General features: G+C 46.3%; 1 long non-coding RNA gene across 2 annotated transcripts; it reads right to left on the bottom strand.

Moving 5' to 3' along the window:
• Positions 1-3,279: 3,279 nt before the first annotated feature.
• LOC149916797 (uncharacterized) lies at positions 3,280-11,775 on the bottom strand. 2 transcript variants are annotated; one of them, XR_016468940.1, is made up of 5 exons: positions 11,563-11,775; positions 11,179-11,486; positions 8,394-8,436; positions 7,945-8,049; positions 3,280-3,603 (listed from the first exon to the last, which is right to left on the bottom strand). It is a non-coding gene; the product is annotated as an uncharacterized LOC149916797 (long non-coding RNA). The 2 variants fall into 2 exon arrangements; XR_016468941.1 differs by lacking the exon at positions 3,280-3,603 and adding an exon at positions 7,118-7,752.
• Positions 11,776-16,330: the final 4,555 nt, after the last annotated feature.

Genomic DNA, 16,330 nt, shown 5'->3' with positions numbered 1-16,330 from the left:
AATCAGCGCGGGAGGGTTAAGAGAAATCCGCCACAGCAGCGGCACGCGCAGGGCAGAAAGGCTCCCCTGCACCCTCCGGGAGCAGCCGTGGGCTCAGCACCCTCATCTCCTTGGGGCGGCTGGCTCTGAGGCTGCAGCTGGTGGGACAGCCCCTCTGCCACATGCAGGGCCACCAACCTCCACATTTAATCCAGCCCAGGCTGCCCAGGGCCCCATCCAACCTGGCCTTGAACACCTCCAGGGATGGACGGGGCATCCACAGCCTCTCTGGGCAGCTGTTCCAGCACCTCACCACTCTCTCTGTAAAGAACATCCCCCTGACATCCAACCTCAATCTTCCCTCCCTCAACTTCAAACCATTTCCCCCCGTTCTGCTGTCACTCACCCTTTCCAAGAGTTGATTCCCCTCCTGTCTGTAGGCTCCCTTTAGGTACTGAAAGGCTGCAATGAGGTCACCCTGCAGCCTTCTCTTCTCCAGGCTGCACAAGCCCAGCTCCCTCAGCCTGCCCTCACATGGGAGGTGCTCCAGTCCCCTGATCATCTTTGTGGCCCTCCTCTGGACCCTCATACACATGAAGGCAAAACCTCCCCCTCATTTAAGACTGCAAAAATACTGACTGAGACAGGAAATATATTCGCTTCCAGGAGTTTTCTCTTCCATTTTTAAGCTGAGAAATAAAAAGCTTCTTTTTTCCCACGGAACTTTGAGCAGTCCCACCTAACATCTCTCAGCATCCCATCACACTCTAACAGCCCCAGCCATCCTCACACAGGATACTTTTCTTGTGCAGTGTTACTGCTAGAGGGAAAGGTACTTCTGCATATTCATGCAATGTCTATATGCATGTATATGAATAGCACCCCCTGGTATTTATGGACCGCCTCTCTGCTGACTCCTCAGCTAATTAAAATTTTAAACCCAACCACAATTATGGCTTTCATTATTAATTAGCACATCAATATTGAAGTGCCAAGCACTGTAACCATAGAAACATTGAGAGTTCCAAGGGGCCAGGTGGGTTAGGTTATGGGTAAGGTGAGGGGCTGGTGTGGGATAGAGGAAGGAAAATGGTTGTGATGGGCCACCATCTTGGAGAGCTGGCAGGCAGAAAAGCTCCGGTATCCTTTGCCAAGGAGGCAGCAGACTGCAGGAAGAGAGCTTAAAGAACCACAGCTACCAACAAAACCTGAACTGGTACTGGGCATGGGAGCTCGGGCTGGGGAACAAGGTCTGGCTGGGGGAGAGCAGGCCAAGGACAGCCTCAGAAGCTGGGCTCAGTGGTGGAAGGAGGCCAGAGAGACTGTTAAATAATTCTATATCTGCTCCAGGAAAAATCTCAGCATGCTCAGAAGAAAAAGCTTTAAATCAACATAGACACTGTCACCAGATGCTGCACAGATCTTCCTGCTCGGAGAGGTGTGTGATCCTGGCAACAGGCTGAAGCCAGGTTTTTAGAGTACAAAAGAAATTCCTGAGTTGAGAACAACACTTAGACTCAGCCAAGCAAGCTGACTGTTGCTTTGCAGAAGGTATCTATGTAAAATAAAACCATGAGCCAATGGAAACAATAAACTGAAGCCACAGAAATTATTTCAGACAGGGTGACACTAAGGGCAAGCTTCAAACACAAGACTTCAGACCGAAATTCTCAAATAAAATAGATGCTACCTCCTTGCCCTTGGTGAAGCCATGCTGGTTCTCACGTATCACCTCCCTGCCTCCCTCACCATACCTTGCAGGAGGATCTGCTCCATGATCTTCCCCAGCACAGAGGTGAGACTGGCAGGTCAGTAGTTCCTGGGATCACCTTTTTTATCCTTTATAAAAATGGGTGCGGTGTTGCCTTTTTTCTACTCACCAGGGACCTCATCTGATTGCCATGACTTTTCAGGTATTGTTGAGAGTGGCACATGAATGGCATACGGGCTTTGGGTGAAGCATAACGCGTGTCAAAGTCTCTTTGATAACCAGGTCTCTGCAGTAGACTCAGGGTTTGCAGTTTTCTTGCTGACTGCAATTGGCCCCATTCACCCTGCTCACATTTACTATTCCACCTTTATAAAGACATAAACCAGCCTAGCACAAACCAGAGCTTTAACCATCAGCTAAACCACACAAGCTCTCACAGAGCAGAAGAAAAGCAAGTTTGCTGGCATTGGAAGGACCAGATGGGTCAGGAAGGCCCTCCTGGGCCCATCCAGAGGGAAGGATGGAACGCTGCTTTGAGCAAAATTTCTGATGCTCCCCAAACCCAAGTGAAACAGAAACTGCATGCTGTGCATTCCTACTCTACCCCTTGAGCCCAGCAGGCTCCTTTCCTTGCTCCTGCCTGTTTCTCTGCTTGGTTACTGCCAAACCCTGTCCCCTGGTGCCACAGCAGCAGTTCAAGAAGTGAAGAACCCAATTCCCTTTGCCACCAACCTTTCTTTTTCAGAGTCATTTTGAAGAACAAAACAAAGTCTGTTCACTTGGTTTCCTATGATGACATCTGCATCACTCACAATAGAGGCTGTGCTGGGCTAACGAGGAAGAACATGGAGTCATTGAGCTGCCTGCACACCAGAAACCCACAACAACTAAACAAACAAAACCCAACAAAACCAGGTGGTTTTTCTGTGCTTTCAAGCTTCGCAGCAAAGGAATGAAAGATTAAAAAGTTTTCTTTTATCATCTCAGAGTATTTTCAAATCAAGGTGCAAGTCTGGCTTGCTTGTCTCATGAAGCATCAGTGGGCGTAATCAGTGTTTGTAAGGTAGAATCCAATATGGAAAAAATTCTGTGTAAGTCTTGTTTGAAGAGGAGCATTTTGCTTTTATTGCTAGGAACAATAGAAGTGTTAGATACAAGGGTTGAAACAAGAGGACTCTTGGAAGTTTCTTAAACAGACTGAATCCCCTTCGCTTGAGAGACAGCAAGCAGTCACCGTGCCTCAGTATTGTGCCAGTCAGGCTGAGCAGGTTTCTATATCTTTGCTTCCCTTCCTGTCCTGTATGTCAGTATTAACCCAAATAAAGACATTCAAATCATATCTGACTGGAGAGCAAAGCCAGTACACTGCACAGAGGCCCCAGAGGTTCCTCCTATCGCTCGCTTAGGCTGTCAGCAGTCGTGGCAAGTTTTTTTTTCTTTTATCAGCACAACTCTTATCTGATTCACAGCACGGAAGTGCTTCATTCTTCAAGCCAGCTCCTTGAAAGCATGCTCAGTGCTTTTAAGAGAGGTCAGACAGGCTGAGAACTGACTGCGGGGACTTTTACTTTGTGCGTGGGTTTTTTTTTCTTTTCTTTTTCCTGGAGTAATTTAATCTTGACCCTAACTTGACTGATTGTGAGACTGCTGAGGTTCTAGGGCTGCTTTCATGCCAAAGGCTACCAGCTCCTCTCCTGGTGAGAGGGGAGACCACCCAAACTCACCCAACCTTTGTTTGAAAGGAGTGATTGATGCTGTTTGTACTCCACGGCTGCAGGTTGAAACGCTTCCTTACAGACATGACCCGCTTCCTTCAGGGCAGCAGGCAGTGGCTGCAGAACATGGAGCAGATTTATCCACCCACTTTTGATCAGAAGGCGGCACAGCTTCGAGGCAGTAAATCTGGGAGACAACTGAAAGGAAATACACCTTTGTCAGTGATGGCTCTTGGGGCCCAAGGCAGCTGGGTGAAGGGGAAGCACACGTCACCCGATCTGCAGCTGGCACAGCTGGGGATATTGCATTTGGAACACACCCAAGGGGGTGTTTGGGGGGTGAGGGGAGGGAGGAAGCACGCTCAGCCATTTTGAGGTTGAGCTATTCAGTGTTTGAGTCTGCAATCCTGTTCCCAGTCTTGGAAGCTGGATCTGTCCGTAAGAACTTGTTGTCTATAAATATCTTCCATCTCAAACCTCGTTACAAATGGACGTGTTGGCTCTGCATGGAAACCCCATCACCAGGATAGGGCTCCCTGCTACAAACAAACACACTGCTGGGCAGTTCACTGCTTCCATGCCGAATATTAAATATCCATCTTCACCCAGATGAAAGCATGAAGCTCAAGGGAGTGCTGATGTGACTTAAAGTTAGTAAAGTTTGCAATTTGGTCACAGTCCTGGAAGTGAAATATCCATTTTTATGGATGTTTTTATGAGATGCTATCTTTAAAAGGCTTCATTACACTTGAATGTGAACTTCCTCTGCGGTGGAAGGCCTGTCCATAGACAGAGCAGACAGTGCAAACACAAGAGAAATACGCATGCGATCATCCTGGAAGGAAATTATCATACAAGGTGAGTAGAGGACTTGGAGCACTTGGGTTTGCTGTGTTTGAGTGGATGTAACAAACAGAAGCACCCTCACATCCTGCCATCATCTCCTGTGCAATGCACGGCTGCACTCAGAGCACCAGGACACTCCTTGCTACCCAGCCCTGATCCAGATGGGGATCCTGTGCTCAACTCAAGCAAAAAAGGAAATGCACATATCTGGTTTTTTTAATTTTAATTGAGACAGTCTCTGCCCAGAAGCACTGTCAGGAACACAATCAATCGACTTGGAATTGGACCCAGTGATCCTCGTGGGTCCCTTCCAAGTTGGGATATTCTTCGATTCTATGATTCTAGGTGTGTAGAAGAACAGCCTTTGTGCAACGCAACCCATTTCAGGTTCATTCTTTGTATCTTCAAGAATATTCCTCCATAGACCAAGAAATGCTCTTCTTAACAAATGAATGGTTACGGTTTTAGCTACAAGATTAAAAAACCAAATCCGTTCTAATTGAAAAGAGGTAAACGATTTTTTTTTTCTTAATGACTTTTTAAGAAGACGAATTTGGAAGAAGTTTGACAAATGGCCCATCTAAACTAGGACATGAAATAACTCAATAATTAACCCCATGGTATCAATGAGGGCCGGTAAGATCTGCATAATGTCCCTCCGTATGTCTCCACAGGGTGTCAGTGTTTTTTCAAATTTGGGTCATTTCATGCTGGAATCAGACCGATGTCCTCAGCAGCTTAGTTTCAGGAGCTGCTCCTCAGAGGGCAGCCTGTTTGTCCTGTGCTCCCTTTTTCCTCCCTCAGCCAGTGTTAAAATGACGATTCTTAAAATATAAAGACCAGAAAGACACAGTCATGATCTGGGGATGACTTGAGGGTTTCAGGGGCTTGAGAAGGGGCAAGACTCCAAATTTGCTAGTGGTTTGGTGGGTGGGATTCCTGTGGGGCAATCATCTTTCAGCAGGGAATGCAAAGCTCCTTCCTCTGGTGCTAGGTGGTAAGGTGGCAAGCAGTGTGTCAGAATTCACTTGAGCTGCACATACTTGTCACTATTTGTCCTCCCATCCCTACACCAGTTGTGCCAGTACTGTGCAGCTGCCCAGGCTGTTGTAAAGTGCACTGTGGAAGTGACCTTAGTTAAAAGTAACCTGGCAAAGAAAGCAGGTATGTTTAACACAGATTGATTACCCCATCTAATTCACCAACCAGCTGCATAAGCTGCAGCAGGGATGAGGTGCTGGCAACTCAGGTCAGCACTGCTGACAACAGTGGTGATCCAGCTAGAATCCAGCTCAAGCTCTGAGTGTACAACAAGGTGGAAACCCAGATGTCCAAAAGTATCTGATTTCCCACAAAGCTCAAGTTTTCATGTTTCTCCTGCATGAGGAGCCAGTGTACTTTTACTTTCCATTACAAACCTGTCCTAAGCCCCGTGAGCAGCCAAGCCCAGAGGCTGACAGCAGAGACCTGGACTCCTCAGGTCAGCATCACTTCCCCAGCTCAGCATCTCTCAGCTCATGAGGTTGCAGTGAAACAGAAGCTGGCCTGTGGACTGGGCTGAGTGGCTGCTCAGTGGCCAGCCTTCCTTGCCATCACCCATTTGACGGTTGGACTGGATGATCTTGTAGGTCGTTTCCAACCTTGTGATTCTATGATTTCAAGGACTTTTCTATAGGATGACCACCTCCTCTGCTCAATCGTGTGACTGCTTTTTCAACTTGAAGGAAGCTGGAAAAGTTGGAATGCGATGGTGGCAGATGATGTAATGGGATAAGGATAGTGACCCAATGGAAGGCCAGGCTCTGGACCTCTGCTAGCTGCCTACAGAGGCAGAAGAGAAGGATCTCTCTCCCCTTGAGAGTTGTCAGTGGAAAAGTGAGGAAGATCCCGCGCTCCAAAGAAGAGCATCTTCACCAAGACTCTGTGCTATGGGTTCATTCTGGGCAGGCCAAGACAGCAGGTTCTTTCTCCTTCTTTCTCCTTCCCTTCCTGCAGCAGGCAGGCCACCAGCCTCACAGCCAGCCCCGCTCTTGTTTGAAGCTCCCCGGTGGTCTGCAGAACATTAAAATTTCTGGAACGGCTGCACTGAACGATGGTAGAGAAGGGATATTGACTGGGACCACTGTAGCTATTTCTTAAGTTTTTAAAAGAGAAACATCACGGCAGCTATTTAGCACGGCTTTGAAAATTCAAATATTGACAGAAGGAAGTTTTCCGGAGGACGCCAGCAGCGTTTGCAGCAACCCCAGCAGCAGAAACACACTGCAGTGTCAGATGTGGGCTGCAGCATAGACCAAAGCCACAAGCTCCACGCCGGCAGAACTACAGCTGAGCACCAGCAGCACTGCACCTTTCTGTTTGACTGCACTGGAGAAAGGGGTGGTGAGGGCAGGAGAATGGAAGGGAAAGACTAAAACGCCCTGAGGAACTACAATTGCGTTTGCCAAACGCTGCATTTTTACTGGGAAAGGGAGAGAGTGACTTCACTTTTTACCTTGCTTTCCCCACTTCCCCTGCCCCATACAGACAGATGTGGCTTTGCAAGAAAATTAATTACAGATGGAGGCTAAAAAAAAAGGGGAAAAACACCCTCCACCGCAAGGCTTTTTCCTCTGCAGACTGGAGGATGGATGGGGCGGCCTGGGAAAACTGGCAGATGGAAAACCCATTACAGATGTGAGGTTTGGAGAATAAGGCTGAGGGACAATTTGAGAGCTGTAAATTTTAATTTTGGGGGTATAAATGCATTGCTTAGCAACAAGAAACAAATAGGAAGCAAGAAGCCTCAGGAGAGAAATGCTTAAATATTTTAGAATCCCTGTTTGAGGTGAAGACTGCATTACCAGAGACCTGAGGAGCTGCTATTCTCAACAGCTAACGGAGTGGAGTCAAGAGAGAAAGAAAACATGGGCTTCAATCTCATTTCCACACAGAAGTGTGGAAGTGAATGTAACTTACTTTGGGAAAGGAAAACAGCATTGTTTGTTCCCATCCTTGTTGTGTGCAGCACAAACCTGACCAGATCAGACACAAGGTCATCTTTAAGCACTTTCCATCCAAGGAAAGACTTTTCACAACGCAGCCAGGGCTTTGCAGGGAGGCTGCTTTACAGGGCTGTGCAATCATTGCTACCATATGTCTGACCCTCACTGCACGGTCTAATGCCTCTTCATGCTGCTGCATAAATCTTCGCCTAGAATTCCTGACATCTCAAAGGATGATGGGGGCCTCCATCCCCAGGGAGGGGAGGAGAAGGGTGAAAAAGAACAGATCACCTGGAAGCAAACACCAAATGTTTTACTGTGTTTCTTTACCGTGAAAAGATGAGGACAAAGAGGAAGGGAAAAAGACATCGCCAGCTCTGGAGGTCAAATGTTATTGCTTTTGTCTTTTTTTGCTGTTAATCCACTGATACTCCATAAACACGAAGACGAGTAAAGCACAAAGCTTCCAAATGAGCCCATGACCAAAGCTTTAGCTCTGCAGTAACAAGGGAACTCGCTAAGGATTAAAAAAGAAACGCGTAAGAAACCAAAACTCCCTTAAAAAGTTATTTTTCTTTTAAGAGCCTGAAAAAAAAAATAGTTGTTCAAGGACATACATGCATACATTTAAATTCAAAGAAGTAACCAAATGATCAGAGCCAACAGCAGGCGGTTTTTGCCTCACTGCAGAGCACTACCCATAACATACCTGGGGGCTGTGCTGCCTTGGTAGGAGCACGCTCTGATCCCCTCCTGTGCTGCTGGACGTGACATCACTGTGGCTGTCATGAGGGAGGTCTGTACTGATGGAGCTCTGAAATAAGCCAGACGTTCCCATTCAGTTTTGCTGCTCCAGCTAAATGGGAAAACTCCAGTTCTGGAGGAAAAAAACAGTCCGCAAACCCAACCAAATAAGAACTCTTGAAATAACCAAATCCCAAAGGCCTGCAAGAGTTAAAAATCCAGGAGGAAAATTTATTGGTAGCTTAGTACTTCAGGCCAATGAAAACAGCTGTTTGGATGCACGTATTAGCTTCAAAATTAATGAAAAATGAGAAGCACAATGGACACTTCTTGTTCAATGGTCAGAAATCCAGACAGCAAACAGCACTTGGAGAGAAGGCACTCTGACATTGGACAAAGTAGCTCATTACTCACACAGTTTGCCTCATTTGGAGGGCTGGAAGAGTTCTCTAATTACCTAGAAAGGGAAGACAAAAGAACCCAATATCAAATGCAGCTAAAAACTGTGCTTAGAAATGCATTCAGTTACCATCTTTGGTACGCTAACGAAGCCAGCTCAGAGTTTAAAAAATGGAACCACAAAACCTGAGACATTTGGATACCTATTAGTCTTTGCATAGAGACAAGACAGTGCAAGGGCCTGGTGGGCTCCTCGGGTCACTGTTGTCACCCTGGAATCAAAGTTCTTCATACGAGTGCACTTTGCTTTGTCTGCCGTTTGGAAAAGGTGATGGACAACATGAAGACAGCAACTGTGAATAGCTGCTGCCACAAACACCAACAGGTTTTGAAGATGTTAAAAACGTACAGGCTAAAGCTGCCTTTAAAGATGAGGGAAATAAATACTTCTGTCTGGATCCTCCAGTGTTTTTCTAAGCAGCGCCACATCAGCTGAAACAACTCGATGCAAATAGAACAGACAGGCTTCAAAGAACCAGCTCCAGCTGTGGTCAAACTTCCAGCACTAAGGGATGCTCAGACTGCCATTCTGCAGCATGCTGCAGTGATGGGCTACACCAGAAAGCAGCGTCTGCTGCAGAGTATCTGAGCACCTGCCCCAAAGCCAGCACTAAGCCATTCCTGGAAGACGGGCTTTTGGGAAACAGATTGATGCTTGTCCAAAAGAGTCATGTAACAAAAGCTTGTCTAGGAAAGACTTCAGAAGGATAATTTTAGCTTGGTTTGGAATGGGAGCAGAGGCTTACAGTAGAAACTTAGTGTGCTGAAGGTACATGAGGCTTTGGAGAACATAAGGGCTTTGTGTCTTTTATGTTCTCCATCCCCACTCTTTTTTGGGTGGGTGGGAAAAGGTACGTGCACGTTTTTTGAAGGGCACTGCTGGTGTTCTTTGTTTCCCACTTTAAAAGTGAGGGCTGGATTTGTTAGAGCAATAATACTATGGAAAGACCAGCTGGCAGAGAAAGCAGAAAGGGTAAGGAGACGTGCACATCCATTGACTTCCCCACAGGACATCTAGACAGCTCCTTTCCTTCCTACCTGGACTCCTTCCAGAGAACTATTGATAGAGACTTCTTTCCTCCACTGTACTGCACGAATCACAGAATCACAGAATGGCCTGGGTTGAAAAGGACCACAATGCTCACCCAGTTCCAACACCCTGCTATATGCAGAGTCACCAACCATCAGACCAGGCTGCCCAGAGCCACATCCAGCCTGGCCTTGAATGCCTGCAGGGATGGGGCATCCACAGCCTCCTTGGGCAAGGAGCTTTTTTTTTTTTCTTTTTTTTAACTTAGCAAACTAAATGGACGCTTTCCAATTCCTGAATTAGAGACCTGGTTAATAAATCATGCATTTATCTCATTTAAAACACAGTGAATTGGAGGAGCACGGAACTCCTCCTCTGTTGCACAAAAAAAAAAAAAACACTTGGCCCACCAACACCAGAAGATGAGCTTAATAAAAAGGCCCTCGCAGCTTCCAGTGTTTTTCCTACAGTCAGTTAGAACCAGCTGACAAGATGGTAAACATGAGCCTGAAACCAAGGGCCCCATCCAAGCACAGACTCCCTGCTGCTGCTCATGCTAATAGCCTGACCTGGAGGTAATGTCAGCGGGAGCACCGTACAGAGCTCCCTCAGATAGCCTGGATTTCCAGGGTGAAAAAGGCAGGAAAACTTAAAGCTGTGTGGGAGTGTAAGACCCTAACATAAAAAAGCCAAAAAGCTCCAACATTTCAGCATTGCCAGAACTTACACGTGTCTTCACTGTACAATTCAAGGATGCAAAATAGAACACAAAACACTTCTCATTCCACCTTTGCCAGATGCTTTGCTTTCTGATGAAGCTTCTTTCCCCCCAGTGTTCCCGTCACAAAAGCAGAGTGACATCCCTGCAGCAGCAGTGCCATGGAGCCTGCATTGTGCTTTTTTCTTTGCTTTGGAACAGAAGGGCAGACGGAGGCATAGTGAGAAATGAGCCTCATTTTGTTGTTGGATTCCTTCCTGTACAAAGGTAGGAACTCCTACCAAACCCCATGCGCTTGCAGCCAAAGTCATTTCTCTGGCCAATGAAGCAACACAGGTCACTTGACCCAGGTGTTAACAAAGGAAAAAGCCCTCAGAACTTATCCACGTTCCTGAGTGAAAACAGGCTGCTAAAAACTGCACTCGAATTAAAGAGCCTTATAGTGTGGAAACTGAAATGGCATCAGATATTCCACTGGAAAACAGAAGGAGAAGCTTCTCCAAAGCGCAAGACGGCACTGCTGCTCTTGGAGAGCAAAGGGGAGCGAGCAGCCAAGGGGCTGGCCAGGCTTCCCTGCCAAACAAGTACGACTTCTGATGCTGCTGTCACCCTGCATTTGATGCGCACTTCAAGCAGAGGAGAGAGATTTGGGGCAGGGGAGATGAACATGGGAAAGGGAGTGAGCAGAGATAGGGAAAGGGGCTGCTCTGTTCCCCAGGCTCTGCCTACCCCTGTTCCTTGTGAAAAGGCTCCTTCAGCCAGACATATCTGTCAGCCGCCAATCTGCCTTGCAAGATCGTGATGCTCTTTGATTTTATTCATTCCTGCTGGAGGTTTTGCTTAAATATAAACAGCGCAGCATTTCAGCGGGAATTAAAAAAATACAAGTTAAAAAAAAAAAAAAAAAAAAAGAAATAAGAAATTCCCCAAACCTCCAGGCACATTTTAAAGCACATTAAAAGAGACACAACAGTTAACAGCTTCATACATACCACAGCTGCAGTGATTTGGAGCAAAAGTAAGGAAGGCTGAATGTGTTAGTGTTTTGTTTTAAAATATGGCTTCATATTCAGGCAAGGGCCCTCCACGACACCGAGGTCTCCCTTCCCAGGCCAAGTCCTTTGCTAACTGTGCAGACATTCAGTCCAGCCTTTGCCAGCTTCACGCATTCTCCTGGGCTCTCTGCTCTCCTTCCTTACCCTCACAGCCTCAGGGTTCACCTGGTGAGGCATAAGAGAAACGAGGACATCACTTCCACATGCTCTGTCCATGGGCAAGGTGGCTGCTGCCCCTTCTTTAGCTGTGAAAAACAGAGAATATTAGAAGCCAACAGTGTTTCCAGAGGAGCTGCCTGCTCTCCAACTCCCAGCACTCACAGCCGCTTCCCTGGTGGAGAGGGAGAAATCCAGTAATTGCCATTCTTCTCATCGTCATTTTGACTCCTCTGTCTGCTTCACGTGCCCAGCTGTTGGACTGCAGGAAAACAGAGGCTGTTGTGAGGTCCCCAGGGCTCTGGGAGCACAGGCATTAAGATTTACAACCAGTAGGCGAAGAACAACTCAAGAGGTGCTTTATTGCTTGTGATGAGGGACTGTATGAAAGAAGCCACAGGGCACTTTTTCATTTGGTGGTGTTTCTTTAGTTCTTCTTGGCAGCAGTCTTTGGTTATTGCTCTATTTTTCTTTCCCTTCCCACTCATCTTTCATCTTACAGCTTCTGAAGCTGACTTAATTGCAACGCACTGAACGTTGGAAAGACATCCACACAAATGCTAAACAAGGCAGCAGCTAAAGCTCCTGACAAAGACAGGCCAAGATACTATCCTAGCACTTTATCCCAAGTGTGCAAACAAAACAAAATCCTAGCCCTGAACCTCAGGGCTCCCAGCAACCCAGAACCAAGAGCTCTCAGCTCAGTAGCCCCTTGTTTTGGTTCTGCCCTGCCAGCACAAGGCCTGCATGGAAACTAAACAGGAACCAGAGACGGAGCCCTTTGGTTGACCAACACACAACTGGCAACCCCACTCTTCTGTAAGATGAGGAAGATCATAAAATTTTAAGTCAGTGTTTTATTTTTTACTTTTTTAAACATAAACTAGAAGTTTTCCTGTTCAGATATTCATATTTCTACCGAATTCTATTTCTCTTTGAGGCCTTGTCTGGAATATTGTGTTCTGCCTGAGGGTGTCCAGTGTAAGAAGGGTATGGACCTGTTGGACTGGGTCCAGAGAAGGGCCACGAAGATGCTCAGAGGGCTGGAGCAGCTCTCCTATGGAGAAAGGTTGAGGGAGTTGGGCTTGTTCACGTTTGGCTCTGAGGAGACCTCACTGCAGCCCTGCAGTGCCTCAAGGGACCCACAGGAAAGCTGAGAAGGGTCCTTTTACAAAGGCACATATGGATAAGACAAAGGTTAAAGGCTTTAAGATGGTAGATTTAGATTAGATATAAGGAATAAACTCTTTACTATAAGGGCGGTGAGGCCCTGGCATTGCTGCCCAGAGAAGCCATGGGTGCCCCATCCCTGGAGGTGCTCAAGGCCAGGTGGATGGGGCTTTGGGCATCTGCTGATGGTGGGGGGACTGGAACTGGGTGTGCTTTAAGGTCCTTCCAACCCAAACCATTGATGTGATTCTACAGTTGTGTTTAAAGAAAGGTTTACTGCCTTTGTCTCCACAGCTCTGATGGTTCCTTCACACAGACTTTGATTTTCTTGCTTGAAACAAGGCCAAAGGATGAACAACTTTTTCTTTTGTAAGCACACGGCTTTAACAATGCATTCCAACGTGTGATTAACACGAAGTAACATCTTGGTTTCTTGACTCTTCTGATGCGAAAGATGGGACAAGATAATCAACACCATGTGCAGGGTATACACATACACTGTGCCCTTATGCTTTTAGCATTTCCCAAGTGCTGTCCACAACAAAAGCACAGGCTTGCACTGTGAGTGGCACACATACTCTTTGAAAGACAAAGCAATTTGTCAATGTAAGAAATATAAGCAAATACCTTCTGATATTCATCTACAGCGTGTGTGAATAAAGGGACCAAAACCAGGGCAGCTGTATTTTATAGTGTCACTGGTGTCAGCAAGGATGGACTGGCAGCAAAAGTAACTTAAAGAAAAATGAAGAAAGAGAGGTGGTGTGCGCTCTTCATCTATGCTACAGAATTCAGAAGCAAATAAAATTCTATCAGTCTTCTCAGGCTCGGATATACAGATGCGCTACTTCCTTTAACACTATTTTAAGTGGGACCCAGGTGTTGTAAATCAATCTGGAATGCTCATTAATGCTCTCCTTCAGCATTCCATGCAGTGCACAGAGCAGAGCACTCACCCTTTGCACAGATGACACATATGACCCTGGCAACTCAGCACAGTTCAGGCAGTGGATCTCTTTGTAACAGACTTCAAGACTCACGTCTATAAAATGAACCCACCTTCTGAACTGATGATGACCACCAACCATTGCTCCTGCTTTTAAATTTAAAAATAAAAGTTGTAAATCCCATCTCCAGCAAGAATATCTCAAATATGAAAACTCTCCTTCAGCTTTTCTGGAGATTGCACTGTTCAGAGTGACCATCCAACTCCGTACATGAGCTGTAAGTGACCAATTAAGCCCAAGGAAACATTTGCGTTGCTTGTCTGGTCCCACCATTACTTCTGTATTTTCTCCTATTTTGTTTTGCATTGCCTTTTCTTGGCCTTCCAATCATATTAACCAGTCACTACAATCCTTTCTATTACCAATTGTTTAAAAGAAATGCCTGTACTTTTAGACAGTAAAACATGGAAAACTCCAAAGGACAGAAAACTGCAGTCCAGTGTAAATCACGACTGCAGGGCACTGATAATAAACCAACCTTATTCAGGCCAGATAAAGCAGCAAATCCTCATGTAACACACCAAATAATTTATCCTTAGCCAGAACGACACTTAGTCTGAAATTCAAACAGCCGTCTTTGTACGCACATGGAGGCTGCCAAGTCTCCATACTTGAATGATCTCATAGACTCTGGAAAAAAAAAAAAAGAGAAACAAAACATTTTACCATGCTAGTTGAATACACAGGGGCAAAGAAAGATCGACGTTAAAGCATCTTAGAGGTTTGGGTCTTCATGCAGATCTTTAGACAAACTTCAGGAAAAAAATATGAACACAAAGTCAGAGAAAAATAGAGGACCTAAGCAAAACCTCCTTTAACTTTCCTTGCTTACAGTAATGCCGTCAAAGAGGAATAATCTTCCCTAAACATCCATTTCTTTTCTCTACTGAACTCATACCAAGCACAGCTCGTAGTCGTTTCACAAACAAGGATAAGATGCGTAATGAAATATAACCACTCCTAGAGAAGTTCAAGTGCAAGGGCAGTAACACTTTCCCCTGAAACATCACAAAAATGGATCAGTTTTCATCTCTTGTGACTTGCTCTCTTGCTGTAAGAGAGCAAGAAGGGAAGGGAGAGGAGTTAGAAGGGAGAGGAGAAGGGACAGAGCAATGGGAGACAACGTGGATCCAGGCGAACAAGAGGACATTGATGGACACGCTGCTACCTAGCAGAAAAACGTGTGCAGCCCAGTTGGCCGGTGCTTAGCACTGAGCACAGATAGTTACTGAGCTCAGCTTGGTGCCCAGCTGTGTACACTGGACCTGATCCTCTACTTGGGTGAAGTCCCGCAGTTCAATCAGTCTATGAACGATGACAATTTTACCAGCTGGAGACTGGCTACCTTTTGGGTTTCTGAAAACACTGCGGTACCTTTCAACATGCAGCTGCACACACGAAGCCAACTCCAGAAGAGCACACAAGCTATGTCTTACCACGCTGGGATGGGACAAAGGCGAGCAGAAGTCACGGGCTGAAATAGCGACTGATAGATTTGGATTTCTCCCTTGCCAGTTTGCTGGGTCAGGATGGGCTGCGTTTCCAAATGCACTGCATACTCAAACTCCCAGTTGACAAGAGAGACTCAAGCGGTCCATTATACCACTGAAAATTATGTCCCTTGCAGCGTGAAGCCAGGCACCAAATATGCATAAGCTATCTTAAAAAAAAAACAGGCATAAGTCACTTGCTTCACCTCAGAACGAGTGCATAAACTGCACGACACAGGGAACATTAAGATAACTTTTTTTTTTTTTAACAGTTATCTACAGTTTAACAGCACAGTGAAGTACGAGGAGCAACGAGGAGAGTAACATCAGCTGCAAGTTTGGAAACTCCATCTCAGCATCCCTCTCGCCCTCCTGCTCGTCTCTGTGGTGCTCCCAGGCACCGAGGGCATCTCTCAGCACGCACCGATGGGAAAGAAACAGTCTTGGTGCCACGTGTGGGGATTAGCCAGCATAGCTGGGTCCGCACGGACTGCAGCACCCTGCTGCACACCTGCAGGTAGTTCACACTGGAATCTCTCTCCCTGGTCCTCTCTGCATAAATCAAGCAGCAGGGAGGCTCAGAAACATGACGAATACGTTGGCTAGAATATCTCCTGCTGTAAAGACACAGGGAGGAAGGGGGATACTAAACTAACCTTGCCTTGGATGGAAAAGCAGCTGGAATTTAATGTTCTTGGAAGCCAGCCCTGGCTGTTCAGACGTGGATCTGCCAGGGAAGTCCCCAGCGGAGGCATTGCTCATTCTCCTAAACTAAAATGTCAAGAGAAAACACTGGAAATCATTAAGCACTCTGTTCAGCATTTCTTGAGCCATCTCAGGCAGGGGGTGGGGAAAAAAGCCTCAGCCACAAACAACACAGAAACAAATTCTCAGTGTTAATACAAAACAGAGGGGAGAGCATCAGAAATCCAAAGCAGGATTTCACTTAATCTTCTTCATCTGAAATGACATAATACCAAGCCAGCCTTGGAAAAAAAAAAGAAATGAGAAGGAAGATGTGGAAGTATGGAGCAGAAAGCAGAAGGCACCTCTCCTCCAGTGCAGTGCCTTCTGAAGTACTGAGTGAAAGGCTTAACTGGGACAACAGTTTGGTACACCACAGGACCCCCATCTTTCACAAGAAATATAAATGACCAGATGGTGTCCATTGATACAACTAAAAGCTCAGAGATAAATTCAGTAAGCTCACCTTGGTGGCTAACTGGTAGCAGGGTAAGTGGGCTGTCTGTCTGTCTGTTTGATAGC

The sequence above is a fragment of the Phasianus colchicus genome, chromosome 9 (assembly GCF_987193195.1).
Source record: "Phasianus colchicus chromosome 9, bPhaCol1.hap1.1, whole genome shotgun sequence".
Classification (NCBI taxonomy): domain Eukaryota; kingdom Metazoa; phylum Chordata; class Aves; order Galliformes; family Phasianidae; genus Phasianus; species Phasianus colchicus.
This window is presented reverse-complemented; position numbering and strand designations above follow the sequence as displayed.